The sequence below is a fragment of the Dryobates pubescens genome, chromosome 3, assembly GCF_014839835.1.
Source record: "Dryobates pubescens isolate bDryPub1 chromosome 3, bDryPub1.pri, whole genome shotgun sequence".
NCBI lineage: Eukaryota > Metazoa > Chordata > Aves > Piciformes > Picidae > Dryobates > Dryobates pubescens.
This window is the reverse complement of record NC_071614.1, coordinates 1230911-1245587: the sequence shown is the minus strand read 5'-3', so window position 1 is coordinate 1245587 and position 14677 is coordinate 1230911.

The window sequence follows — 14677 nt, the reverse complement described above, 5'->3', positions numbered from 1 at the left end:
AGGTCCAGTTGGACAGAAACAGTTGTTGCTGTCCCCATTTGGTGTGTCAGAGAATCATAGAAGGGTTTGTGTTGGAAGAGACCTCCAAAGGTCATCCAGTCCAACCCCCCTACAGTCAGCAGGGACATCCTCCACTAGAGCAGCTTGCTCAGAGCCTTGTCCAGCCTGACCTTGAATAGCTCCAGGGATGGAGCCTCACCTACCTTTCTGGGCAACCTGCTGCAGTATTCCAGTACCCTCCTGGTAAATTTAATCAGCCAGGAGTGAAAATTCAGTGCATGAATGAGTCCAAAATCTGGAATAATGGTATTTGGTCCATCCTGCCTCTGAGAAGGGTTCCAAAGCATTTTTGCAGCTGGCTTGCTGTAGCTTTGTCTGCTCCATGACCCAGGGTTCTCTTTCCTAACTTGGGAGGCTCAGCCTAGAGAGCAGTTGGCTGAGGCTAGTTTCATAGTCAATAATCAAGGGAAAGACAGCAGACCACTGGAGTTACTCTTTGAAGCTACCTTTCTTTTCACTGCAAAGAAGGATCACAGCACAGCCCTTCTCCCAAATCTGATAGTGGGAGTGGGAATCATGGTTTTGTTTATGGTGGTGTCAGGGTGGACCATGGAGAAGGAGTGTCAGCAGGGACAAGCTGTGTCACGGGGCCCATGTTCCCGTGAGCGCCGGGCTTTGTGCTGCAGAGGCAGATGAAGTCGGGTTTGACTTGCTTGGGCAGACTGCTTGCTTGCTTCTCCTTCCATTCCTGCTCTTTTGAATATTACATTGAAAAAGAGTTAGAATATCCTCAATATTCAATTTCACTAAACTAACCTTGGCTAATGGGCACATACCAATGCTGTGCCAAACCCTAGCAAGCTGGAGCAGACAAGTTTAACAACGATCCCAGGGGACTCCAGCCTCACTTTGCTTCCAGCCCTGAGAATGCCTCTCTACGCTTCGCTGCAGGCTGGAGCTTCACTGACAAGTCAAAGCCTCCAAGAAACAAGGAGTGAGTGGAAACAGGATAACAAAAGTCAGTCCTGAGCACAGCTGCAGCCTGTGGAAGGTTTCACACCATCTCAAAGACAGCTTTCTGTACCTGCACTGAAGAGGGTATTGGGAACAACAGCAGGAAATGGTGAGGTCTGCATTTCTTTCACGCTCTCCTTCTTCCCTAAATGCATTTCTAGAAAACTTGCTGGAGTGCACAAAACCTAAATGGTCCCAGCCATTAAAGTTCTGGTTTTCCCAGGGATTCAGAGTGTTCTGGGGGGGGGAAAAAGCCCCAACTCATGTTCCAGTAGTGCTAAAATGACTAAGGGCGTTGGTGTCAGCATGAGCCTGTGGAGCAAGCATCTCTTTGTGTCATTTTTACATGCATAATACCAGCTGATGTGCTGAATATTTTTAATATCAGAGTGGGAGGATATCAGAACCCCAGGTGCAGTTTCAGAGGTGCAGCTCACAAGTTTAATGGTGTTTTTAGAAGCTGAAAATTCACAGCTTCTAGTCTCGGGAAGGGAAGGGGGTTTGGACCCCTGTGAGCAGATGGGACGAACGCTTTGCACAGTCACCAGCTGAATCTCTTCTCCACTTACAGTACCTGGTAGCCTTCAGGATAAGCTGGAGAGCATCAATTAGCCCTTCTGTCTTTAGAAGATCATAGAATTGTTTAGGTTGGAAGGGACCTTAGAAATCAGCTGCTCCAACCTTCCTGTCATGGGCAGGGACACCTCTCAGCTACACTCGGCTGTTCAAGGCCTCATTCAGCCTGGCCTTGAACACCCCCAGGGAGGAGGCATCCACAGCCTCCCTGGGCAGCTTATTCCAGAGTCTCACCACCCTCACACTGAAGAACTTCTTCCTCAGCTCCAGTTTAATCCTGCTCTCCCTCAGCTTCAAACCATTCCCCCTTGTCCTGTCTCTGGACACCCTCAGGAAAAGTCCCTCCGAAGCCTTTCTGCAGGATCCCTTCAGCTATTGGAAGGCAGCTCTAAGGTCCCTCTAGAGTCTTCTCTTCTCCAGGCTGAACACCCCCAGCTCCCTCAGCCTGTCCTCACAGCAGATATGCTCCAGCCCTTGCATCATCTTTGTGGCCTCCTCTGGACTCTCTCCAACAGCTCTGTGTCCTTCTTATTCTGGGGACACCAGAACTGGAGGCAGTATTGGAGGTGGGGTCTCACCAGGGCAGAGTAAAGGGTCAGAATCCCCTCTCTTGTTTGAATGTGTAACTTTGTTTTGTGTCTTCTGTTTTACACCAACACCTCCTTAAAACTGCATATCCTTTCTACATTTCTTTATGTGAAGGTGGAACCTTCAGCATGATCTTAACCATTTTAAAAGCACATTTTGAAAGCAGTCTGGACTTGTATTTTAAAAAGAATTAAATAAGCAGGGGCTGAGAGGTAGGTTTGTATTTGGGAGTTGTATTTAGGTGCAACAGATTCTTGGTGTCCCATCTGATTCTTGACTGGCCTACTGACATACTGTAAAGCTGTCTTGAAATACTCAGAGACTATCAAATCCTTTTAGAGGTGAAATAATGAGCTACAGTTCCTGCTTACCAACCAGGCTGAAGCAACATTGTCTTGTTAGTCTCACTGTTTTGGCAGAGCCCTGGAACAGGCTGCCCAGAGAGGTGTGCAGTTCCCTTCACTGGAGACACTCAAAACCCACCTGGATGCACTCCTGTGTGACCTGCCATGGGTGATCCTGCTCTGGCACAGGGGTTGGGCTTGATGATCTTTCTAGCCCTCTTCCAACCCCTACCATTCTGTGATTCTGTGTCAGCAACTAAATCCCAGAATCCAAGGTTGGAAGGGACCTCAGGGATCATCTGATCCAACCTTTCTAGGTGATGGTGTAATTGAAATGAGATGAGCCAGCACCTAAAGGACACCAGCAACTGAAGGAAAGCAGCTTGTTGTTTAAAGCTCAAAAATGAGACATTTCTTAGTAAGACAAGGATAGAACTTTCCAGACAAAGAAGCTTTTAATGTATCTGTGGTTACATTAAAGATGAGCCTGCTGCCTTTCAGAAGCTTGTTTGTCTGAGAATGTAGAAGAGTTGCTTTTTTTTCCTGTATGCTAAAAGCACTGGAAAATTTCTAGCAACAAAAAGGGCACCTTAACAACAGTCACTCTTTGGTGGATGGAGCAAATCAGGGATGGGAACCAGAGTGACTTGCAGCACTTGCACATGTGATAGTTTGGATGACTCCAGGACCCTCTCAGCCTCTCTCTTACAGCTCCCTCCCTCCTGCACTTTGGCTTTTTTCCTGTTCAGTTTTGTTTCTGTTGAGGTGCCATTTTGTGCACTTATTCCCTCACAAAAAGAGTTCAGTTGAAATAAATATTAACTCTGGTTGGAATGAACAATTGCACCCAGAGGATCAGATCAGGAGTTTAAATGCATGCCAATTAGTATGCAAATGAAATGACTCCCTATATTCCACACAGTTCTTTTTTCTGCCTCTTCAAAAGGCACTCCAGTATGCTTCAGTTCCTCCACTGCATTTCATGCAATCAGAAAACCATAGGCTGCTGTAGGTTAGAAGGGACCTTGAAGATCATTCAGTTCCAACTGCCCAGCCGTGGGCAGGGACACCTTCTGCTAGAGCAGGTTGCTCAAGGTCCCCCTGGCCTTGAGCACCTGCAGGGAGGGAGCATCCACAACCTCCCTGGGCAACCTGTTCCAGTGTCTCACCACCCTCACTGTAAAAGTGTCTTCCTAATATCCAGTCTGAATCTACCTTCCTCAAGCTTCAATCCATTGCCTCTCATCCAATCACTACAAGCCCTTGTGAAAGCTCCCCAGCTTTCTTGCAGGCCTCCTTCAGGTACTGGAAGGCTGCACTGAGGTCTCTCTGGAGCCTTTTCTTCAGGCTGAACAGCCCTAGCTCTCTCAGCCTGAAGCAAGCCTTTGAGCTTGCATCAAACATTAATCAGGCATCTCATTTGTTTAGCTAATGGTGGGACTGCTCTTCCATCAAGACCTAGAACAGCAGAAGATTGGGCTAGATGAGGGGTTGGACTAGATGACTTTTAAAGGTCCCTTCCAACCTTTCTGTGACTTTATGATTCTTAGGTCATCCCATTTAGATAAATAGGAGTGAGAGGATTGTTTGCAGCAAGTCACATTGATAGGAGTGAGAGGATGAAATGTGTGTAGGAACTGGTGGTTTTCCACCCTGTAGCATCCTCTTTGTGAAGGAAGCCTGTGCCAGGGTTAGCATTAGCATTAGCTATGACATCTGCTGGAAAGCCTGGAGAAACCTCTGTCATTCTGCCAATGCCCCCAGTAACTACCTCAGCAAAGGCAGCCAGGAGCTTTCATTCCTTTCAAGAGATTGCCTCTGCTGAGGTTTACTCTTTGCTAGACCCTTTTGTTTTCAACAACAGCAAGAAGGTGGCTGGAATCCTGTCTGCTTCAACAGCTCACTACAGTGCTGTGTGCTTCATCCAATTAAAACTGGGAGGAATGCTGCCAATATGTCAACAAAAAGGCACCACAGTGATGGGAGGGTTAGTTTACAGAAATTCCTGAATTCCTTTGTCTTGACCCAATGAAAGAAAATGGTTCTTGTAAGACAAGTGCATACTGAAAGGATTAGCTCTGATAAACTGACTTTTATGTTCAGATGAAAGCCAGGAGAGCATTTGTGATCAATTCCTTAAAAGCAGCTTTGCATTTAATTACTGATGAGCCTCTCATTTATAAGCTGGGGGGGGGGCTGAGCCTCTTCATGGTGTGGAAGGCACTGGAAATGGGGGGTTAAAATACAGCTGTGGGGTTAAAATCCATCTATGGGGTTAAAATACAGCTGTGGGGTTAAAATCCATCTATGGGGTTAAAATACAGCTGTGGGGTTAAAATCCATCTATGGGGTTAAAATACAGCTGTGGGGTTAAAATCCATCTATGGGGTTAAAATACAGCTGTGGGGTAAAAATCCATCTATGGGGTTAAAATACAGCTGTGAGTTTAAAGTCTATTTGTGCTGAGCCAGATGCTGCTGTGCCCCTTCATCTCTCTCCTTCAGGCTGCTTGCTCCCACCAGCATCAATGCTCAGCTCTAGGTTAAGCCAAGAGATTTTAGTGAGTTAAAGTGATAGAAAAAGAACCTTATCCCCCCCCACCCCCCAAAAATCCTCACCACCCTGGGACCAGCCAAAGAGTAGAGCTGGGACAAGGTGTAGGTATGTAACTGTGGAGGGGAGTGTCCCTTTTGGAGTCAGCCCCCGTTGTCTGTACCATGAAAGCTCACCTACATGGTGTGAATCAGGATTAAATCAGGTACCACATCATCCAAGAAGCAGCTCATCTTAGACAGTCTCCTTTGAAAACCTCCCAGGAAGGTGTTCTTTGGAATATGTGTGACAGTGAAATGTACAATCAGAGGGAAGAAGAGATCTTGAAGATCATCAAGTCCAACCATTATCTAACTACCAAGTCTGATGGCTAACCTTGCCTGTCAGCACCACATCTCTACCTCTTTCCAACACCTCCAGGGATGGGGATTCAACCACCTCCCTGGGTAGCCTGTGCCAGTAGTTGAGAACCCTTTTGGGGAAGAAGTTTCTTCTAATGTCTGACATAAACCTGCCCTGCTGCAACATGAGGCCATTTCCTCTCAATCTCCTTCAAGGGAGCTGTAGAGAGCAATGAGGTCTTCGCTCAGCCTCCTTTTCTCCAGCTGCTCCTCACCAGCCCTGCTCTCCAGACCCTTCCCCAGCTTTGTTGCCCTTCTTTGGACCTGTGCCAGCTCCTCAATGTCCTTCTAGTAGTGAGGGGCCCAAAACTGAGCCCAGGGTTTGAGGTGTGGCCTCACTAGTGCCAAGTCCAGGGGCACAATCACTTCCCTGGTCCTGCTTGTCACACTGTCCCTGAGCCAAGCCAGGATGCTGTTGGGCTGAGCACACTGCTGGCTCCTGTGTAACAGATATGTGGTGTAAGTAGCACAGATCTGGAATACAGAACATGTCTGTGGAATGTGGAATGTACCTGTCACATGTTTATGACACAAAACAGGCATGGCAGAATTTGCACCAACAGTATGGACTCCTTGGCCCAAAATACTAGTGGCACAAAGTCTGCACTTGATTTCCTGCAGGTTCTTCCATGCTTTGCTGCATTGGAAGTGAGGAGAAGAGCCTCTGGCCCTGGGTCAGAGCATCAGTTCGATCTACATAGATCAATACCATGTCAGCATTTCTCTAGATTAAATTACACAGCTAGAAGTTTGCAGACTGCTTTTTGCCAGCAGAAGCCTCACAAAATAAGCAACTGCTCTAAGGTTTAATCTCACCTTGGCCCCTGAATATTCTGATTATTTGCTAAGCAATTTCATTCTAAAATGTGTAAAATCTTAAGGGAAGGCTGAGGGGAGACCACTGCTCTCTACAGCTCCCTGAAAGGAGGCTGCTGTGAGGTGGGAGTTGGTCTCTTCTCCCTAGTCTCAGGTGACAGGAGGAGAGGAATGGCCTGAAATGGTGCCAGGGGAGAGTTAGGTTGGAAATGAGGAAAAGATTCTTTGCTGCAAGAGTGGTCAGGGGTTGGCAGAGGCTGCCCAGGGAGGTGGTGGAGTCCCCATGCCTGCAGGTGTTCCAGAAACCTGTGGCCATGGCCCTCGGGGACAGGGTTTGGTGGCCACGGTGGGGTTGGGTCGATGTTGGGGCTGGATGATCTCAGAGGATTTTTCCAACCCAGACAATTCTCTGATTCTGTGATAAATGCATTCCTTTGGAAATTGCACCAAAGCAGCAAGACAGTGGATTTTATAGAACAGCTAAAAGCAGGGGAAAGCATGACATCTGCTCAGTGGCATGCAGGAGGGTTTATTTGTACACTCAAGTCGTGATGACACCACAGAAATAGAAAAAAACCAACATTTTGCAGTGCCTCTCATTTGTCTGCAAAGACCAAAAGAGTGCAGAGCTTCTGGCACAGGATCCTGGGACTGGGGGGTGCAAAGATTTGAGAACCAACAGGCTTAAACAGCTTGATTTGGGGGAAAAACTGCTTGTGTTAGTGCTGATCCTGGGTGATCTGTGGGCAAACTGCACATCATTGCATCTGTGGCCAAGATAAGCAATTCCCAGATCATTTGGATCAGTTGGATTTAAGTTGTTAAAGGCAGAGGCAATACCAATGCAGTGCAGGTCGATACAGTTTGCTTTGCAAATGACTGCTTGATTGCAAGCTATGGGAAGCAACCTGCAGCACGGAGCTGTGCTCCCAGACAGCAGAGCAATTCAGGATCACAGAGTCCCAGACTGACTGGGGTGGGAAGGGAGCTTTAAAGTCATCTACTGCACCCCCCCTGCACTGAGTGGGGACACCCCCAACTGGAGCAGCTAGCTCAGAGCCCCACACAACCTGCCCTGCAGTGGTTCCAAGGATGGGCCTTCTACCACCTCTCTGGGCATCCTGAGGCAGGGTCTCGGCACCCTCACTATCAAATGTTTCTTCCTTCTCTCCAGTCTGAATCTCCCTCTTTCAGTTTCAAACCATCGCCCTCTGGTCTGTCACAATGGGTCCTGCTCAAAAGTCTGTCGCCAGCTTTCTGATTGGCCTCTTTAAGCACTGAAAGGCCACAATGAGGTCCTCACCAGTGCCAAGGACAGGGGCACAATCACTTCCCTGTGCCTGCTGGCCACGCTAACGCCGATCCAGGCCAGGATCCCTTGCCCTGAAGCTGTTGTCCCCGCTGCAGCCGGATCCCGGGGCTGGATCCCGCGCCCGTGACCGCCGGGCGGCTTTGGCACCTCCTTGCCGTTCCACTAAACTTGTGTGTTTCTCAATCATAAGCAAATTAAAGCAGGCAGCTGCAGAATCATCAATAGGTTAAATTCATTAGCTGTTCTCTGTGTGAAATAAACAGGAAAATGAAGCTCTCCTCTGGCTTAATTAGTTCTTATAAAAGTTGGCAGGGAAACAAAGGGGTTTGTACACTCCTTTATTTTTGTAAGAGACTTGCCCGAAAGAAAAACCTCAGACGTGTCATTTCCTTCTCTTTTTTTCGCCTCCCCTCTCAGTCAAGGGCTAACCCAGCAGCCTCCCTCCCAGGGCAGAAGAGCGGTGGTTTGGCTCCCTCTGCGCGGTGCAGATCAGGGCACGTTGCGGGCGGGCTGCTCGGGAAGCTTCCCCGGCGCTGGGCTCCGCATCCAGCGTCTCCCACACGGCCGATTCCTCGGCGGGAGGAGCCGGAGCCGGGCGCTGTGCTTCCACAATCATCACCGCTGGCTCTGGGCCACGCCACATCACCCAGCAGTACAAATTTGATCTGCAGCAGGTGTGGGCACACGATGAGGTTCGTTGTCAAATTAGCAGAGCGCTTTGTGAGGCTTTGATGCCGCCTGGCTGCTTTTATCTGGGCTGCAGAGCAACACGCAGGGCTGGAACCACGCGGGCTTAGAGCTGTGTGGGCACCCCCTGCCTGTTCAGAGATGCACAGAACGGTTTGAGTTGCAAGGGGCCTTAAAAATCATCCAGATCTAAACCCCTGCCCTGGGCAGGGACACCTCCCACTAGCTCAGGTTGCACAAGATCTCATCTAACCTGGCCTTGGACACCTGCAGGGAGGGGGCATCCACAACTCCCCGGACAACCTGTTTCAGTGTCTCCCCACCCTCACTCTAAAGAATTTCTTCCCCATCTCCAGTCTCTGTCTCCCCTCCTCAAGCTCTGATCCATTCCCTCTGGTCCTGTAGCAGTCAACCTTCTGGAACAACATTAACCTGACAAAGTTTGGGGTGAGGGTGCTGGAGCTCTGGAGCAGGCTGCCCAGAGAGGTTGTGGAGTCTCCTTCTCTGGAGAGCTTCCAAAGCCATTGTGCTCCTGGGCAGGCTGCTGTGGGTGCCCTGCTTTAGCAGGGGGGTTGGACTGGGTGAGCTCCAGGGGTCCCTTCCAACCCCACCCTGCTGGGACTGTGGGATTTATGTCTTCCTCCTGGCTGCCTCCATGAGTCACTTAGAGCTGGGGAGGATGGACAGAGCTTTCTTGTAAACCACAGCTGAAAACAGAATTGCCTGTGTTCCACTGAGTACCTTGTTGAAACAGTTCAGCTCTATTACTTAAAGCATTTTTTGAGCCTCTAATTTAATTCTAGGGGAAAAAAATTCTATCAAGTGACTTAGGTAATAGCCTTTGAACTGGGTGGACTGGAGCAAGGCAGGTGTTTATAGCTCTGGATTGCCTCTCTGTGTCACACTCACCACATGAAGGCAGCAGCAATTTGGATGTGGGACTGACTGCTCCTTTGAGGTCCAGACTTTGCAGTTTGCTGCTTTTCCCCAACACTGCAGCTGCTGAAGGATATTTAAAAGCCCAACACCTATTTCTGGGGGGGGATTCTGTGTGAACAGCAACCAAAGGTCACAATATGTTCAGAGAATCCCAGTCTCTGGATGTTCTCTTATGAATGCTCTATGTCTTGTAGAGATGGAGTTGCAGATGGGTTCCCAGATGGGCTAACCTTCCTTCCAATGCACTTGCATGTCTTTAAAAAGGGATGCAATGCAATCAGATTATTTAAATCCATTCTCTTACTACTTTTTGAAGCCATAGTGGCAGTAACTCTCCTCTAACAGAGAAATGTGGTGATGTGAGGTCTTGCTGTGGTATTGTTGGGTTTGAGATCTCAAAAGGCTCTGAGGAAAGGACCTCAAACCAATACTCTCTTCTTTAGGAGATTGTGTGGGTATCTAACAGACAGGGCACTAGGCATGCAGGAGCATGGGAAGCAGAACTGGCAAAAAGAAAAGGCAGGAGGAACATTTTGGGATGTAGCTGCCCCAGAAGTACTCACTGCTTCTTAGCAAACCCCAGTCCCCATACCTGAGCCAGAGCCCCAGCACATCTTGGCAGAAGCATCCTTTTCCACTTGCTCAGTCTTCTGCCCTTTGATTCCAGCATCCTTGTGAATGTTCTTACCAGCTTTTGGGCAGGACAAGGCAAAGGAATTAGTGAGAGCTGTAATTACTCTAGGGAAGGGTTGGGGAAAGGAATCAGGGCCACCCAGAGCCGGTTGCCCAGGACCAGGTCCAGGTGGCTTTTGAAGATCTCCAAGGATGGCAGCTCCACAGCCTCCCTGAGCAACCTGTGCCAGTGCTCAGTCACCTTCACAGTGAAAAAGTTTTTCCTGATGGCTAGAGGGAACCTCCTGTGTTTCAGTTTATGCCCATTTCCTCTGCTCCTGTCACTGGGCACCACTGGATAGAGCCTGGCTCTGTCCTCTTTGCAACCCCCTTTAGGTATTTGCCTACATCAGTGAGATCCCTGGAGCCTTCTCTTCTCCAGGCTAGATAGTCCCAGCTCTCTCAGATGTTCCTCATAAGGGAGATGCTCCACTCCCTTTGTCATCCTTGTGGCCCTTTGCTGAAGTCTCTCCAGTATGTCCACGTCTCTCTTGAACTGGGAGGGGCCTGATCTGGACCCAGCACTCCAGGTATGGCCTCACCACTGCTGGGTAGAGGGGGGCAGGATGACCTTCCTTAGCCTGTATGCTTTACACATCAGCAGGATCATTTATTTCAGTCCCCAGATTCCTCTCAGGAAACTCAGAGATATTTTCTTTCCTTGGAAGAGGGAGTCAGAAGCTGCAGGGTCTCCAAGGAGGTCCAACCACTCCTATCTCCTCCATGGCTTGGTGCTGTCAGGGTTAACACTGCCAAATGCAACACATGAAGCAAACAATTTGTCTCATAGAAATTGTCCATCAAAAATTGCCTTTCCTTGCCTTGGAAGCTGGAAATGGACAGCTCTGTTGAGCAGTGATGCCAGTCCTTTCATGCATGTGTGTCTTTCAGCTCCAGGCTTTTAGTTCCTGAACTTGCTGTGAGCCAGGAAAAGGAAGGACAGGAGTGACTCAGAGTTCTTCAACCCTTGGCTCTGGAGGCCTCTGAAGCAACAGCCCCAGACCTCCTGCTCTCTCTGGGCCATGATTCAAATTTTGTATAGGCTGATAGGCAGCTTTGCCTTTCCAGACATGTTCTGATTTGTCTGGCTGAAAATGTGTGCAGCATGTACACAAAGTGTGAAGTGTCAGTAAGGCTTTAGGGGCCTAAGGTCCTTCAGAACCAGGGCTGCCTTTAGGTTTTGTGCTGCCTGCCACAGTGGTGGTGGTGTGGTGCAGCATGAGGTGTGACAACACAACAACTGAGTGACCAGGTATTGAATGGAAGGGTTTATTCCCCCAGGGGATAGAGCTGATCTGCTGGGAGACTCTGACAGTTCATTCAAGCTGGAGTCTTTTCAGGATCCCCAAAGGAAAAAACCCAGCAGCTGGGTTTGCAAAGACTGGGATAGTTTCCTTCAAACAGCACAAAAGTGCTTGTAGGAGGAGCAGCACGGGGCCCAGAGCAGTGTTTCCTCACCACACGAGAGGGAGCTGTGTGCCCATGGAACTGCAGGGCCGGCTGTGTGTCAGGACTGCACAGCAGGCAGGTTTCCCCTCACGGAGGAGCTGAGTCACCTCAAAGCGGTTTTCTTTCCTTCCTTTTCTATTTTCCCCCACTCCCCCTCTTGATTTCTTCTTACCATTCAAAAGGCTTTGGTTTGGTTTTGCAAGAATAAACTTCAAAGACTTGGATCAAGCAAGCTCATTGAATGATCTGCTTCAATGTGTGCACAGTACACTGAAGGTGCTGAGGGGACTATGAAGATGCTGAGGTGTCTCTGACAAGGAGATGCTGAGAGGCCTGGGGCTGTTTAGCCTGGAGAAGAGCAGACTGAGAGGGGATCTTCTCAGTGCTCATCAATATCACTATTGGTTTTCTCCCTCTTTGTCAGTTGTCAAAGGTCACCCCCAGTACTGTGTCCAGCTTTGAGCTCCACCACACAGGAAAGATATCAATGAAATGGAGCAAGCTCAGTGCAGGACCACCAAAAAGCTCAGGGAGCAGAGGGCTTTCTCTCTGAGGATGGTCTGAAGACACTGAGCTTGTTCAGCTTGGAGAAAGTAAGGATCAGAGGGCTTTGGCATGACCTTCCAACTGGGAGGAGGAGGTTGTCCATTTGTCTGGTGCTAGAGCAGAGGGCAAGAGACAGCAGAGTGAAAGAGAATGAAGGGGAGTGGCAGTGGGAGACGGGTAAGCTCTTTTTGGTCCTGAGGAGAGTCTAGCAGTAGAAGCTGATGTCCAAGCTGCTTTTGGAGTTTTTCTGGTTTTGCATCATTCAAAGGGCTAAAGGGTCAGGAGGAGTCCTGAAGGAACTTCCTCAGCTAATCCTGTTGTGGAAGAGAATAAGCCTAAGCCAGAGCTGGTCTCAAAGAAGTGAGCTCTGGAGCAAGACAGTTGTGTCCATAAGCATATTTAATATATTTGAGGAGGGGAAAAGAAAACTCTAGATCATATCAAGGGTAAAGCAGAGCAGAACAACCAACAAACTAGAGTTGTCCCATGGTTTTTATTTGGTGTCACATATCAGCTTTTAGGCTTATGAATGTTTTATTCCTTCTTTCATAGATCTTCCTGAGAGATAACCAATTGGATACTGGACAAGCAAACAAAAGGAGTAATCAGACTCCACTGACCTGTTTGCCCTTGATTGTGAAGGATGAAAAGCAGCAGCAGCAGCAGCTTTCTGTGGAACAGGGCTTCTGGCAGCTCTGCCTTCTTTCCTTTGGGACCCCATTGGCATAAAGCCCTCAGGATACTGAGCTGATGATGTTGTGAGTCTGCACGTGCCAGGCTGTGCTCCATCCCATGAAGCAGGTATGTTGTTGGAATCATTTGGTCTTGCTTTTCAGCACAAATCCAAATGAGTCATGGGTAGTGCAGGGAGGGGGGAGGGAAGGGCAAATTATTAACCCTCTGTATTAAATAGTTCATCCTGGAGAGCAGAAAAGCTGTGCAGAAGCAGCTTCACTGGAGGCATCCTCGCAGGAGTTGTGGAGTTGTTGGCAGAATTTGGATTGCCTCTTGTTGCATTTTATGGTCACTAGAGGAAGGAAACAATATTTTCCTGGCTCTGTTCTACTGGAACAAAGATACAGAGCTTAAAACCCAGGACTCTGGTGGAATTTCTGTCATTGGGAATGTCTCTAGCACTCCAACTGTAACTTGCATCTTCCTTCATAAACAGAGCATAGCTTTTGCTAGGAAAGTGTCATCTCACTGTGCTTCTAGTATTTTATTGGACTGCTGTCAATAAGGAAGAAATGATTCTGAGTAGCTAGACCACCAAGGTGATTAACCACTGGAAGGCTGAGGAGTTGAAATTCCCACAGCTGACTATGTTATTAAAATGATTTTATGAGAGAGGGCAAATTACAGCCTCTCTAGTTCTGCAGAATAAAATCCACCATCCCTGTCAGTTCACTTCATGCTTCAGGGTTGCCATGTGGCTAACCAGCATTAGTTAAGAGAAGTTTGAAATGATCATAGATTCATAGAATTATTTGGGGTGGGAAAGATCATCCAGTCCAACCAGCAACCCAACCCCACCATGGCCATCAAACCCTGCCCCCAGGTGCCAGGGCTGCACGTTAATTGAACACCTCCAGGGATGGGGACTCCACCACCTCCCTGGGGGAACCTATTCCCACCTGACCAGCACTGTATGTCTGTGACTTCACAGGGTTGTCCACCATTACCTGGTGTATTAGAGGCTGCCCACCATTATCTTGTGCATCAACAGGCTTGCTGTGCCTCACATCATCCCAGTGTGATCAGGATAGATCCCAGCACGGTGTTCAATAGGCACTTTCCTAACAGCTATCATTGCAGCCACTGCAGGTGCTGTCAGGATGCTCAGATGTGATTTTATTCTTCATTGTTCATTTGAAAACAGAGGGTCAGTCAGTTTCCTTGGTGCTTACTCAAGAGGAAAAGGGAATGTTTTGTTCAGCAAGATCACAAGACCCTAAACCTTGTGTCAGAAAAATAAACCAAGATAAATATGAATCCGTTTAGGTCTTTCAGATGCTGTGTGCCAGACTTGCTCAGTGCATTCTATTTCTGCATGTGCTTAATGGTGTTTGATTTGCTTTTGGGTACAAAAGAGCTTAGAAGTGCTGCCTGGCAGGTTCTGACCCAAAATGTGACCTGGTAAATAATATATGCCTGGATCTGAGATAGTGTTTCTAGCTCAGCAGTGAGAAGGGTGAAAGAGCAGTGTGTGGAGTCTCATCTAACAGAGGAGCTCCTCAGAAATGTTTCTTATGGCTGTGGTTACAGCTCAGCTTCAGGCCCTTCCTCTGTTCGTGTCTCAACATTGGGAGAAGGCTGCAGCACACAAAGAAATAAAGAGGTTGTGGTGAGAGTTTTGTTGTGGCAAGTCTCCCATCAAAGAGCTGCAGCTTTCTCTTAGGAGCGATAGGTATCTCTGCTGCTGCTTTCAGTGGTGGTTTGCAGGAGTTTCTTCATGTCATCACCTGGGAACTGCAAGGGGGTAGCAGAGCTGCTCAGTGGAGAGTCACTCGTTGGTCTGCTCTGCTTCTGTGATGAAAGGAGGAATGACCAACGAGCCTGAAGTGGACTAAATCATAGAGTCACAGAATCACACAGATGTTTCAGTGGGAAAAGACTTTTCAGATCATGTTGTTCAGCCATTATCTAACTACCAGGTCTGGAGGCAAACCATGTTCCTCAGTACCACATCTCTGTGCCTTTGAAACATCTCCAGGGATGGGGATCCAACCACCTCCCTGGGCAGCCTGTGCCAGTCACCCTTTGGGTGAAGAAGTTTCTTC